This window comes from Festucalex cinctus, chromosome 21, assembly GCF_051991245.1.
Source record: "Festucalex cinctus isolate MCC-2025b chromosome 21, RoL_Fcin_1.0, whole genome shotgun sequence".
NCBI lineage: Eukaryota > Metazoa > Chordata > Actinopteri > Syngnathiformes > Syngnathidae > Festucalex > Festucalex cinctus.
In genome coordinates, this window is record NC_135431.1 from 1294411 (window position 1) to 1309632 (window position 15222).

General features: G+C 31.1%; 1 protein-coding gene and 2 long non-coding RNA genes across 11 annotated transcripts in view; 2 read left to right on the forward strand and 1 right to left on the reverse strand.

The window, feature by feature from the left end:
* Positions 1-15222, forward strand: part of LOC144010741 (uncharacterized) — a 256051-nt gene that overhangs the window by 112755 nt on the left and 128074 nt on the right. The gene's annotated exons all lie outside the window — the stretch shown is intronic.
* LOC144010919 (uncharacterized) lies at positions 9387-10128 on the forward strand. The gene is made up of 2 exons (XR_013281388.1): positions 9387-9606; positions 9688-10128. It is a non-coding gene; the product is annotated as an uncharacterized LOC144010919 (long non-coding RNA).
* Positions 10504-11858, reverse strand: LOC144010918 (uncharacterized). The gene is made up of 3 exons (XR_013281387.1): positions 11604-11858; positions 10895-11128; positions 10504-10620 (listed from the first exon to the last, which is right to left on the reverse strand). It is a non-coding gene; the product is annotated as an uncharacterized LOC144010918 (long non-coding RNA).

Here is a 15222-nt window from a genome sequence, read left to right on the forward strand (position 1 = left end):
TATTTTGCTAAAAAAACGACCATGTATAGTAAGGCGTTTTTAATTTTGTTAAAAAAACGACCATGTATAGTAAGGCGTTTTTTATTTGATTAAAAAAACGACCATGTATAGTAAGGCGTTTTTTATTCTGTTAAAAAAACGACCATGTATAGTAAGGCGTTTTTTATTCTGTTAAAAAAACGGCCATGTATAGTAAGGCGTTTTTTATTTGGTTAAAAAAACGACCATGTATAGTAAGGCGTTTTTTATTCTGTTAAAAAAACGACCATGCATAGTAAGGCTTTTTTTATTCTGTTAAAAAAACGACCATGTATAGTAAGGCGTTTTTTATTTGATTAAAAAAACGACCATGTATAGTAAGGCGTTTTTTATTCTGTTAAAAAAACGACCATGTATAGTAAGGCGTTTTTTGATTAAAAAAAACGACCATGTATAGTAAGGCGTTTTTTATTTTGTTAAAAAAAACGACCATGTATAGTAAGGCTTTTTTTATTCTGTTAAAAAAAACGACCATGTATAGTAAGGCGTTTTTTATCTTGTTAAAAAAACGGCCATGTATAGTAAGGCTTTTTTTATTCTGTTAAAAAAAACGACCATGTATAGTAAGGCGTTTTTTATTCTGTTAAAAAAAACGACCATGTATAGTAAGGCTTTTTTTATTCTGTTAAAAAAAACGACCATGTATAGTAAGGCGTTTTTTATCTTGTTAAAAAAACGGCAATGTATAGTAAGGCGTTTTTTATTTTGTTAAAAAAACGACCATGTATAGTAAGGCGTTTTTTATTCTGTTAAAAAAACGACCATGTATAGTAAGGCGTTTTTTATTCTGTTAAAAAAACGACCATGTATAGTAAGGCGTTTTTTATTCTGTTAAAAAAACGACCATGTAGAGTAAGGCGTTTTTTATTCTGTTAAAAAAACGGCCATGTATAGTAAGGCGTTTTTTATTTTGTTAAAAAAACGACCATGTATAGTAAGGCGTTTTTTATTCTGTTAAAAAAACGACCATGTATAGTAAGGCGTTTTTTATTCTGTTAAAAAAACGGCCATGTATAGTAAGGCGTTTTTTATTCTGTAAAAAAAAAAAACGACCATGTATAGTAAGGCGTTTTTTATTCTGTTAAAAAAACGACCATGTATAGTAAGGCGTTTTTTATTCTGTTAAAAAAACGACCATGTAGAGTAAGGCGTTTTCTATTCTGTTAAAAAAACGGCCATGTATAGTAAGGCTTTTTTTATTCTGTTAAAAAAACGACCATGTATAGTAAGGCGTTTTTTATTCTGTTAAAAAAACGACCATGTATAGTAAGGCGTTTTTTATTCTGTAAAAAAAAAAACGACCATGTATAGTAAGGCGTTTTTTCTTTTGTGAAAAAAACGACCATGTATAGTAAGTAGTTTTTTATTTGGTTAAAAAAACGACCATGTATAGTAAGGCGTTTTTTATTTGATTAAAAAAACGACCATGTATAGTAAGGCGTTTTTTATTTGATTAAAAAAACGGGCATGTATAGTAAGGCGTTTTTTATTTGATTAAAAAAACGACCATGTATAGTTAGGCGTTTTTTATTTGATTAAAAAAAACGACCATGTATAGTAAGGCGTTTTTTATTTTGCTAAAAAAACGACCATGTATAGTAAGGCGTTTTTTATTGTTAAAAAACCGACCATGTATAGTAAGGCGTTTTTTATTCTGTTAAAAAAACGACCATGTATAGTAAGGCGTTTTTTATTTTGCTAATAAAACGACCATGTATAGTAAGGCGTTTTTTATTTTGCTAATAAAACGACCATGTATAGTAAGGCGTTTTTTATCTTGTTAAAAAAACGACCATGTATAGTAAGGCGTTTTTTTTGTTAAAAAAAAATGACTATGTATAGTAAGGCATTTTTTTTTTGTTAAAAAAAATGACCATGTATAGTAAGGCGTTTTTTATTTGTTTAAAAAAAACGACCATGTATAGTAAGGCGTTTTTTATTTTGCTAAAAAAACGACCATGTATAGTAAGGCGTTTTTTATTTGGTTAAAAAAACGACCATGTATAGTAAGGCGTTTTTTATTTGATTAAAAAAACGACCATGTATAGTAAGGCGTTTTTTATTCTGTTAAAAAAACGACCATGCATAGTAAGGCGTTTTTTATTTTGCTAAAAAAACGACCATGTATAGTAAGGCGTTTTTAATTTTGTTAAAAAAACGACCATGTATAGTAAGGCGTTTTTTATTTGATTAAAAAAACAACCATGTATAGTAAGGCGTTTTTTATTCTGTTAAAAAAACGACCATGTATAGTAAGGCGTTTTTTATTTGATTAAAAAAACGACCATGTATAGTAAGGCGTTTTTTATTCTGTTAAAAAAACGACCATGTATAGTAAGGCGTTTTTTGATTAAAAAAAACGACCATGTATAGTAAGGCTTTTTTTATTCTGTTAAAAAAAACGACCATGTATAGTAAGGCGTTTTTTATTCTGTTAAAAAAAATGACCATGTATAGTAAGGCGTTTTTTATTTTGTTAAAAAAACGACCATGTATAGTAAGGCGTTTTTTATCTTGTTAAAAAAACGGCAATGTATAGTAAGGCTTTTTTTATTCTGTTAAAAAAACGGCCATGTATAGTAAGGCGTTTTTTATTCGGTTAAAAAAACGACCATGTATAGTAAGGCGTTTTTTATTCTGTTAAAAAAACGACCATGTAGAGTAAGGCGTTTTTTATTCTGTTAAAAAAACGGCCATGTATAGTAAGGCGTTTTTTATTTTGTTAAAAAAACGACCATGTATAGTAAGGCTTTTTTTATTCTGTTAAAAAAACGACCATGTATAGTAAGGCGTTTTTTATTCTGTTAAAAAAACGACCATGTATAGTAAGGCGTTTTTTATTCTGTTAAAAAAACGACCATGTATAGTAAGGCGTTTTTTATTCTGTTAAAAAAACGACCATGTATAGTAAGGCGTTTTTTATTCTGTTAAAAAAACGACCATGTATAGTAAGGCGTTTTTTATTCTGTTAAAAAAACGACCATGTATAGTAAGGTGTTTTTTATTCTGTAAAAAAAAAAACGACCATGTATAGTAAGGCGTTTTTTATTCTGTTAAAAAAAACGACCATGTATAGTAAGGCGTTTTTTATTTTGCTAAAAAAACGACCATGTATAGTAAGGCGTTTTTTATTCTGTAAAAAAACGACCATGTATAGTAAGGCGTTTTTTATCTTGTTAAAAAAACGACCATGTATAGTAAGGCGTTTTTTATTCTGTAAAAAAACGACCATGTATAGTAAGGCGTTTTTTATCTTGTTAAAAAAACGGCCATGTATAGTAAGGCGTTTTTTATTTTGTTAAAAAACGACCATGTATAGTAAGGCGTTTTTTATCTTGTTAAAAAAACGGCCATGTATAGTAAGGCGTTTTTTATTTTGTTTAAAAACGACCATGTATAGTAAGGCGTTTTTTATTTTGTTAAAAAAACGACAATGTATAGTAAGGCGTTTTTTATTTGTTTAAAAAAACGACCATGTATAGTAAGGCGTTTTTTATTTTGCTAAAAAAACGACCATGTATAGTAAGGCGTTTTTTATTTGGTTAAAAAAACGACCATGTATAGTAAGGCGTTTTTTATTTGATTAAAAAAACGACTATGTATAGTAAGGCGTTTTTTATTCTGTTAAAAAAACGACCATGTATAGTAAGGCGTTTTTTTATCTTGTTAAAAAAACGACCATGTATAGTAAGGCGTTTTTTATTCTGTTAAAAAAACGACCATGTATAGTAAGGCGTTTTTTATTCTGTTAAAAAAACGACCATGTATAGTAAGGCGTTTTTTATTCTGTTAAAAAAATGACCATGTATAGTAAGGCGTTTTTTATTTGACTAAAAAAACGACCATGTATAGTAAGGCGTTTTTTATTCTGTTAAAAAAACGACCATGTATAGTAAGGCGTTTTTTATTCTGTAAAAAAACGACCATGTATAGTAAGGCGTTTTTTATTCTGTTAAAAAAACGACCATGTATAGTAAGGCGTTTTTTATTCTGTTAAAAAAACGACCATGTATAGTAAGGCGTTTTTTATTCTGTTAAAAAAACGACCATGTAGAGTAAGGCGTTTTTTATTTTGTTAAAAAAACGACAATGTATAGTAAGGCGTTTTTTATTTGTTTAAAAAAACGACCATGTATAGTAAGGCGTTTTTTATTTTGCTAAAAAAACGACCATGTATAGTAAGGCGTTTTTTATTTGGTTAAAAAAACGACCATGTATAGTAAGGCGTTTTTTATTTGGTTAAAAAAACGACCATGTATAGTAAGGCGTTTTTTATTTGGTTAAAAAAACGACCATGTATAGTAAGGCGTTTTTTATTCTGTTAAAAAAACGACCATGTATAGTAAGGCGTTTTTTATTTGGTTAAAAAAACGACCATGTATAGTAAGGCGTTTTTTATTTGATTAAAAAAACGACCATGCATAGTAAGGCGTTTTTTATTTTGCTAAAAAAACGACCATGTATAGTAAGGCGTTTTTTATCTTGTTAAAAAAGACGACCATGTATAGTAAGGCGTTTTTTATTTTGTTAAAAAACGACCATGTATAGTAAGGCGTTTTTTATTTTGTTAAAAAAAGACCATGTATAGTAAGGCGTTTTTTATTTTGTTAAAAAACGACCATGTATAGTAAGGCGTTTTTTATTTTGTTAAAAAAAGACCATGTATAGTAAGGCGTTTTTTATTTTGCTAAAAAAACGACCATGTATAGTAAGGCGTTTTTTATTTTGCTAAAAAAACGACCATGTATAGTAAGGCGTTTTTTATTGTTAAAAAAACGACCATGTATAGTAAGGCGTTTTTTATTCTGTTAAAAAACGACCATGTATAGTAAGGCGTTTTTTATTTGTTAAAAAAAACGACCATGTATAGTAAGGCGTTTTTTATTCTGTTAAAAAACGACCATGTATAGTAAGGCGTTTTTTATTTGTTAAAAAAACGACAATGTATAGTAAGGCGTTTTTTATTTGTTAAAAAAAACGACCATGTATAGTAAGGCGTTTTTTATTTTGCTAAAAAAACGACCATGTATAGTAAGGCGTTTTTTATTTGGTTAAAAAAACGACCATGTATAGTAAGGCGTTTTTTATCTTGTTAAAAAAACGGCCATGTATAGTAAGGCGTTTTTTATTTGATTAAAAAAACGGCCATGTATAGTAAGGCGTTTTTTATTCTGTTAAAAAACGACCATGTATAGTAAGGCGTTTTTTATTTGTTTAAAAAAACGACCATGTATAGTAAGGCGTTTTTTATTTTGCTAAAAAAACAACCATGTATAGTAAGGCGTTTTTTATTTGGTTAAAAAAACGACCATGTATAGTAAGGCGTTTTTTATTCTGTTAAAAAAACGACCATGTATAGTAAGGCGTTTTTTATTTTGCTAAAAAAACGACCATGTATAGTAAGGCGTTTTTAATTTTGTTAAAAAAACGACCATGTATAGTAAGGCGTTTTTTATTTGATTAAAAAAACGACCATGCATAGTAAGGCGTTTTTTATTCTGTTAAAAAAACGACCATGCATAGTAAGGCGTTTTTTATTCTGTTAAAAAAACGACCATGTATAGTAAGGCGTTTTTTATTCTGTTAAAAAAACGACCATGTATAGTAAGGCGTTTTTTATTCTGTTAAAAAAACGACCATGTATAGTAAGGCGTTTTTTATTCTGTTAAAAAAACGACCATGTATAGTAAGGCGTTTTTTATTCTGTTAAAAAAACGACCATGTATAGTAAGGCGTTTTTTATTTGATTAAAAAAACGACCATGCATAGTAAGGCGTTTTTTATTCTGTTAAAAAAACGACCATGCATAGTAAGGCGTTTTTTATTCTGTTAAAAAAACGACCATGTATAGTAAGGCGTTTTTTATCTTGTTAAAAAAACGGCCATGTATAGTAAGGCGTTTTTTATTTGGTTAAAAAAACGACCATGTATAGTAAGGCGTTTTTAATTTTGTTAAAAAAACGACCATGTATAGTAAGGCGTTTTTTATTTGATTAAAAAAACGACCATGTATAGTAAGGCTTTTTTTATTCTGTTAAAAAAACGACCATGTATAGTAAGGCGTTTTTTATTTGATTAAAAAAACGACCATGTATAGTAAGGCGTTTTTTGATTAAAAAAAACGACCATGTATAGTAAGGCGTTTTTTATTTTGTTAAAAAAACGACCATGTATAGTAAGGCGTTTTTTATTTTGTTAAAAAAACGACCATGTATAGTAAGGCTTTTTTTATTCTGTTAAAAAAAACGACCATGTATAGTAAGGCGTTTTTTATCTTGTTAAAAAAACGACCATGTATAGTAAGGCGTTTTTTATTCTGTTAAAAAAACGGCCATGTATAGTAAGGCGTTTTTTATTTTGTGAAAAAAAACGACCATGTATAGTAAGGCTTTTTTTATTCTGTTAAAAAAACGACCATGTGTAGTAAGGCGTTTTTTATCTTGTTAAAAAAACGGCCATGTATAGTAAGGCGTTTTTTATTTGGTTAAAAAAACGACCATGTATAGTAAGGCGTTTTTTATTCTGTAAAAAACGACCATGTATAGTAAGGCGTTTTTTATTTGTTAAAAAAACGACAATGTATAGTAAGGCGTTTTTTATTCTGTAAAAAAACGACCATGTATAGTAAGGCGTTTTTTATCTTGTTAAAAAAACGGCCATGTATAGTAAGGCGTTTTTTATTTTGTTAAAAAACGACCATGTATAGTAAGGCGTTTTTTATCTTGTTAAAAAAACGGCCATGTATAGTAAGGCGTTTTTTATTTTGTTTAAAAACGACCATGTATAGTAAGGCGTTTTTTATTTTGTTAAAAAAACGACAATGTATAGTAAGGCGTTTTTTATTTGTTTAAAAAAACGACCATGTATAGTAAGGCGTTTTTTATTTTGCTAAAAAAACGACCATGTATAGTAAGGCGTTTTTTATTCTGTTAAAAAAACGACCATGTATAGTAAGGCGTTTTTTATTTGGTTAAAAAAACGACCATGTATAGTAAGGCGTTTTTTATTTGATTAAAAAAACGACCATGCATAGTAAGGCGTTTTTTATTTTGCTAAAAAAACGACCATGTATAGTAAGGCGTTTTTTATCTTGTTAAAAAAGACGACCATGTATAGTAAGGCGTTTTTTATTTTGTTAAAAAACGACCATGTATAGTAAGGCGTTTTTTATTTTGTTAAAAAAAGACCATGTATAGTAAGGCGTTTTTTATTTTGTTAAAAAACGACCATGTATAGTAAGGCGTTTTTTATTTTGTTAAAAAAAGACCATGTATAGTAAGGCGTTTTTTATTTTGCTAAAAAAACGACCATGTATAGTAAGGCGTTTTTTATTTTGCTAAAAAAACGACCATGTATAGTAAGGCGTTTTTTATTGTTAAAAAAACGACCATGTATAGTAAGGCGTTTTTTATTCTGTTAAAAAACGACCATGTATAGTAAGGCGTTTTTTATTTGTTAAAAAAACGAACATGTATAGTAAGGCGTTTTTTATTTTGCTAAAAAAAACGACCATGTATAGTAAGGCGTTTTTTATTCTGTTAAAAAACGACCATGTATAGTAAGGCGTTTTTTATTTGTTTAAAAAAACGACCATGTATAGTAAGGCGTTTTTTATTTTGCTAAAAAAACGACCATGTATAGTAAGGCGTTTTTTATTGTTAAAAAAACGACCATGTATAGTAAGGCGTTTTTTATTCTGTTAAAAAACGACCATGTATAGTAAGGCGTTTTTTATTTGTTAAAAAAAACGACCATGTATAGTAAGGCGTTTTTTATTCTGTTAAAAAACGACCATGTATAGTAAGGCGTTTTTTATTTGTTTAAAAAAACGACCATGTATAGTAAGGCGTTTTTTATTTTGCTAAAAAAACAACCATGTATAGTAAGGCGTTTTTTATTTGGTTAAAAAAACGACCATGTATAGTAAGGCGTTTTTTATTCTGTTAAAAAAACGACCATGTATAGTAAGGCGTTTTTTATTTTGCTAAAAAAACGACCATGTATAGTAAGGCGTTTTTAATTTTGTTAAAAAAACGACCATGTATAGTAAGGCGTTTTTTATTTGATTAAAAAAACGACCATGCATAGTAAGGCGTTTTTTATTCTGTTAAAAAAACGACCATGCATAGTAAGGCGTTTTTTATTCTGTTAAAAAAACGACCATGTATAGTAAGGCGTTTTTTATTCTGTTAAAAAAACGACCATGTATAGTAAGGCGTTTTTTATTCTGTTAAAAAAACGACCATGTATAGTAAGGCGTTTTTTATTCTGTTAAAAAAACGACCATGTATAGTAAGGCGTTTTTTATTCTGTTAAAAAAACGACCATGCATAGTAAGGCGTTTTTTATTCTGTTAAAAAAACGACCATGCATAGTAAGGCGTTTTTTATTCTGTTAAAAAAACGACCATGTATAGTAAGGCGTTTTTTATCTTGTTAAAAAAACGGCCATGTATAGTAAGGCGTTTTTTATTTGGTTAAAAAAACGACCATGTATAGTAAGGCGTTTTTAATTTTGTTAAAAAAACGACCATGTATAGTAAGGCGTTTTTTATTTGATTAAAAAAACGACCATGTATAGTAAGGCTTTTTTTATTCTGTTAAAAAAACGACCATGTATAGTAAGGCGTTTTTTATTTGATTAAAAAAACGACCATGTATAGTAAGGCGTTTTTTGATTAAAAAAAACGACCATGTATAGGTCGCTTGCACATCGTAATGCATCATGGGAGTTTTTTCTTCGGGCGCCATCTTGGGTGTCCGCCGGTTCACAAGGTACACTCGTGAGTTACACGGTAGAGCTCATCAACCTGATGTAATTTTCGCAGTATTTTCACGATTTACCGGAAGATCAAAAACAACGATACAGGCAGAAGGTGTCTCTGTGTGGTGGGATTGATCCTAATTACGTCCTGACCAAGGGTGAATTTTTTTTGACGGAGAAAGCTTGCTGTCCAAATGTGACATCTCTGGACATCTTTCACTACCTCGTGTTGACAACATGCTCCATAACACGCCAACAAATCCCTGGAGGCTTACAATTATTTTGTAAGCGGGTGGATACAGAGTGTAAACTTTAACATCGCATCAGAAGAAACGGTTGCTGTTGCACGTAAGTAAACCACATGGTGTTGGTAATTCTGCACACAAAAATGTTGATTTGTTCTCAGGCTTCCTGTTATCATTGTGTTTACATGCACAGCTGGGTTTACCTGATGTGGTTTTTCTAATAATTTTATAACAGGCAAATATGGCAGAGCGTATAAGAATAAAAAGTAACTATGCACAGCCTCCCCGTGGCTTAATTAAATTTAATGCTATCCTTTCACTAGTTACATGTTACTTAATCAACTTACTCTAAATGGTTAAGGTTAACCACTCTCAGAGGACGTATTTTTAGTTTCAGTTTCCAGTACAATAAAACGTGTTCATGGTAACTACTGAGCATACTGACAGCTTTTCTTATGATCTCACGGTTAAGGAGGCTGTCACAACACCCAATTTCTGTCTGGTGCCGGATGGCAACAATTCCCATCACTTGTCACGACAACACCAATAGTATTACCAGGTATGTATGGCTTTACTTTTTGTAGTTTATTATTTAATTCTATGTTTCATATTTTCATTACAATGTTTGTAATATTTTCAGATTCAGGCACAGATGAGTTTAACTGGACGGACTTCTGCGACTTTGTGGTGTGGACAAAGTGTGATTGAGCGAGTCCACCCAGATCGCTCGTTTTGGCCAGCTGGAAAAGCCAGAGTTTTTTTTCCCCAAAATCCCCTCCTTACCTGAACTGCTCGGGAGAGCAGTTACTAGATTAGCAGTGGACTTCCAGTGTTCCTGCTCAGCCGCTGTCACCTACCACTTGCTCATGTACTTCAAAGATGCGGAGTAAAGTAGTTTTTTTGTGCTGCAGCACATTGTAAAATCAAATGATATCACTTGAAGTGTGCCAATCTAGACTGCCTTTTGGAAGTCTAGATTGGCACAGTGGACAGTGGTTTTGTGACAAGTGTGAAACAAGGATTATTGGGAAAACTGTAACAGTACTGGTACTTGTCTTACATTAAACAAATTTAAAAGAGAGCAACTTTTTCCTCTGTACATAGCATAATGAAAGTCATTGCATACCCCATCAACATTACATCATACCGTCATACTCTTAAAATAATGGCCTAATATTTTGACACAAATTATCAACCCTCGTGAGGATAAGCAGTAAGGAATTTTAATGTAAATATCTCAGGATGGTAGGCACCTGTGCTAAAATAAACTGCATTAATTAACAGTTCAATTTTATCCCTGAAATTACTACATCTAATCATTATTCACTTCATTTTTTGTGCTTTTAGAAATAATAGAGATTTATGCCATTACTTTAAGAGGGACCATATTGCCATATTGAGTCAAATCCTGTCATTTGTATTATGTATAGCTTTGTAAACAAACCCAACAATAGAATTTGTATATTCGCTGCCTTTATTAGCGCCAAACAAACAGTCGCATGTTGTCCTCCTTCAATGCTCGCCTTCGTTTCCATCATGTCATTGGCAATCAAGTCGGTGTGGCATGAGATCCCTAAAGAAATAATAAATAATAATAAAAAAAAAGATCACAAAAAAATACATACCAGTAATAGGTTTAATATAGTACAGTTTTTTTGTCAGTGTAAAAGAAATGTACACATTTTGTTGCATTTTTTAATGTATGAACATTGCTACAGGCAAATACTTGTTTCTATAAACACTTCCAAATGTCTCTAAAATATAAGGTGCGTGTACACACACAAACATAAACACATACATTCACTCATGCATACAATATATCATGTAATGAATTCTGAGTGGCATACCAGTGTCAATGATGTCAGCAGTACTTGAGGGTACAGGTTACTGGAGCCATCTGGCTGCATAACTGCAACAAACTCTCTGCCACTTCCGAGTCGTCTTTTCTTTGCTTGTCTCTCCTGTGCACGTTCATATCTTGGCACCGACTGGGCTGAGACATAGATGTTGTAACTTGGGACCCAACTTTAATGTTGGAGCCCAGTCGGGATGATTGGACAGAAAAACGGGCGCAGGGCGACCTGTTAAAATAAACAAATATATAAACAAATAAAATATGGAAAGACTGGTTATTTTACCGCAGTAGGGTGGCCGTGAATAAGTTCTTTAGCATGATGTGTAGGCTACCGAATAAGTTCTTTAGCATGATGTGTAGGCTACCGGGGTCTGTTTACTTGCATCACCCCCGGTGGTCTGTTTTCTTGCATCACCCCCTTCTGTCTCTTTTTTCCAAGTTTACATTTTGCCACCAAAAAACATGTTATCGGCATTAAGAGCCCAAGACTAATCAATCCAATTTCAGCAGTAAACACTTTGCACTGGCACTACTTGGGTGAAAATGTTCGATGTTAGCTTTCGGCTAACGTCCGCTAGCCAGCTTGTACTACCGAACTTGCTTGCTCATGAATCCAAAACATAAGCAACTTGCCCATATATGGGCGGTCGAAACGTTATTAATCCTTATGCATTAAATTAAATAAAGGTAAACAAGCTTACCGCTCACAAAGTGATCGCTGCACACACGAGCCCAAAGTAACGACTTCCCTCCGGAGTCCGCACTCCTCTGTCTCCAGGCCCTGGTTCCTAATTATTTTCGGAATTCGGAAAAAAGACCGACCATTTTCCCTCTTGGCTTTGTTCGAACAGCCAACGATGCAGCAACAATGTACCATTTTAAACGCAGAAAACAAACGTGATAGATACGTGTTAGACCGAATCGCTACGTAAATGGAGGCCACCCAGCATGGCGACTACGAGAAATCCGAGGCGGAAGTGACGACATGTGCAAGCGACCTATAGTAAGGCGTTTTTTATTTTGTTAAAAAAACGACCATGTATAGTAAGGCGTTTTTTATTTTGTTAAAAAAACGACCATGTATAGTAAGGCTTTTTTTATTCTGTTAAAAAAAACGACCATGTATAGTAAGGCGTTTTTTATCTTGTTAAAAAAACGGCCATGTATAGTAAGGCGTTTTTTATTCTGTTAAAAAAACGGCCATGTATAGTAAGGCGTTTTTTATTTTGTGAAAAAAAACGACCATGTATAGTAAGGCTTTTTTTATTCTGTTAAAAAAACGACCATGTGTAGTAAGGCGTTTTTTATCTTGTTAAAAAAACGGCCATGTATAGTAAGGCGTTTTTTATTTGGTTAAAAAAACGACCATGTATAGTAAGGCGTTTTTTATTCTGTAAAAAAACGACCATGTATAGTAAGGCGTTTTTTATCTTGTTAAAAAAACGACCATGTATAGTAAGGCGTTTTTTATTTGGTTAAAAAAACGACCATGTATAGTAAGGCGTTTTTTATTTGATAAAAAAAACGACCATGCATAGTAAGGCATTTTTTATTCTGTTAAAAAAACGACCATGCATAGTAAGGCGTTTTTTATTCTGTTAAAAAAACGACCATGTATAGTAAGGCGTTTTTTATTCTGTTAAAAAAACGACCATGTATAGTAAGGCGTTTTTTATCTTGTTAAAAAAACGGCCATGTATAGTAAGGCGTTTTTAATTTGGTTAAAAAAACGACCATGTATAGTAAGGCGTTTTTTATTTGATTAAAAAAACGACCATGTATAGTAAGGCTTTTTTTATTCTGTTAAAAAAACGACCATGTATAGTAAGGCGTTTTTTATTTGATTAAAAAAACGACCATGTATAGTAAGGCGTTTTTTGATTAAAAAAAACGACCATGTATAGTAAGGCGTTTTTTATTTTGTTAAAAAAACGACCATGTATAGTAAGGCGTTTTTTATTTTGTTAAAAAAACGACCATGTATAGTAAGGCTTTTTTTATTCTGTTAAAAAAAACGACCATGTATAGTAAGGCGTTTTTTATCTTGTTAAAAAAACGGCCATGTATAGTAAGGCGTTTTTTATTCTGTTAAAAAAACGGCCATGTATAGTAAGGCGTTTTTTATTTTGTTAAAAAAAACGACCATGTATAGTAAGGCTTTTTTTATTCTGTTAAAAAAACGACCATGTATAGTAAGGCGTTTTTTATCTTGTTAAAAAAACGGCCATGTATAGTAAGGCGTTTTTTATTCTGTTAAAAAAACGGCCATGTATAGTAAGGCGTTTTTTATTCTGTTAAAAAAACGACCATGTATAGTAAGGCGTTTTTTATTTTGCTAAAAAAACGACCATGTATAGTAAGGCGTTTTTTATCTTGTTAAAAAAACGGCCATGTATAGTAAGGCGTTTTTTATTTGGTTAAAAAAACGACCATGTATAGTAAGGCGTTTTTTATTCTGTAAAAAAACGACCATGTATAGTAAGGCGTTTTTTATTTGGTTAAAAAAACGACCATGTATAGTAAGGCGTTTTTTATTCTGTTAAAAAAACGACCATGTATAGTAAGGCGTTTTTTATTTGACTAAAAAAATGACCATGTATAGTAAGGCGTTTTTTATCTTGTTAAAAAAACGACCATGTATAGTAAGGCGTTTTTTGATTAAAAAAAACGACCATGTATAGTAAGGCGTTTTTTATTTTGTTAAAAAAACGACCATGTATAGTAAGGCGTTTTTTATTTTGTTAAAAAAACGACCATGTATAGTAAGGCGTTTTTTATCTTGTTAAAAAAACGGCCATGTATAGTAAGGCGTTTTTTATTTTGTTAAAAAAACGGCCATGTATAGTAAGGCGTTTTTTATTTTGTTAAAAAAAACGACCATGTATAGTAAGGCGTTTTTTATTCTGTTAAAAAAACGACCATGTATAGTAAGGCGTTTTTTATTTTGCTAAAAAAACGACCATGTATAGTAAGGCGGTTTTTATTCTGTTAAAAAAAACGACCATGTATAGTAAGGCGTTTTTTGATTAAAAAAAACGACCATGTATAGTAAGGCGTTTTTTATTTTGTTAAAAAAACGACCATGTATAGTAAGGCGTTTTTTATTTTGCTAAAAAAACGACCATGTATAGTAAGGCGTTTTTTATTCTGTTAAAAAAACGACCATGTATAGTAAGGCGTTTTTTGATTAAAAAAAACGACCATGTATAGTAAGGCGTTTTTTATTTTGTTAAAAAAACGACCATGTATAGTAAGGCGTTTTTTATTTTGTTAAAAAAACGACCATGTATAGTAAGGCGTTTTTTATCTTGTTAAAAAAACGGCCATGTATAGTAAGGCGTTTTTTATTCTGTTAAAAAAACGGCCATGTATAGTAAGGCGTTTTTTATTTTGTTAAAAAAAACGACCATGTATAGTAAGGCGTTTTTTATTCTGTTAAAAAAACGACCATGTATAGTAAGGCGTTTTTTATTTTGCTAAAAAAACGACCATGTATAGTAAGGCGGTTTTTATTCTGTTAAAAAAAACGACCATGTATAGTAAGGCGTTTTTTATTTTGCTAAAAAAACGACCATGTATAGTAAGGCGTTTTTTATTTGGTTAAAAAAACGACCATGTATAGTAAGGCGTTTTTTATTTGATTAAAAAAACGACCATGTATAGTAAGGCGTTTTTTATTCTGTTAAAAAAACGACCATGCATAGTAAGGCGTTTTTTATTTTGCTAAAAAAACGACCATGTATAGTAAGGCGTTTTTTATCTTGTTAAAAAAAACGACCATGTATAGTAAGGCGTTTTTTATCTTGTTAAAAAAACGGCCATGTATAGTAAGGCGTTTTTTATTTTGTTAAAAAAACGACAATGTATAGTAAGGCGTTTTTTATTTGTTTAAAAAATGACCATGTATAGTAAGGCGTTTTTTATTTGACTAAAAAAACGACCATGTATAGTAAGGCGTTTTTTATTTTGCTAAAAAAACGACCATGTATAGTAAGGCGTTTTTTATTTTGCTAAAAAAACCACCATGTATAGTAAGGCGTTTTTTATTCTGGTAAAAAAATGACCATGTATAGTAAGGCGTTTTTTATCTTGTTAAAAAAACGAACATGTATAGTAAGGCGTTTTTTATTTTGCTAATAAAACGACCATGTATAGTAAGGCGTTTTTTATTCTGTAAAAAAACGACCATGTATAGTAAGGCGTTTTTTATTTTGCTAATAAAACGACCATGTATAGTAAGGCGTTTTTTATCTTGTTAAAAAAACGACCATGTATAGTAAGGCGTTTTTAATTTTGTTAAAAAAACGACCATGTATAGTA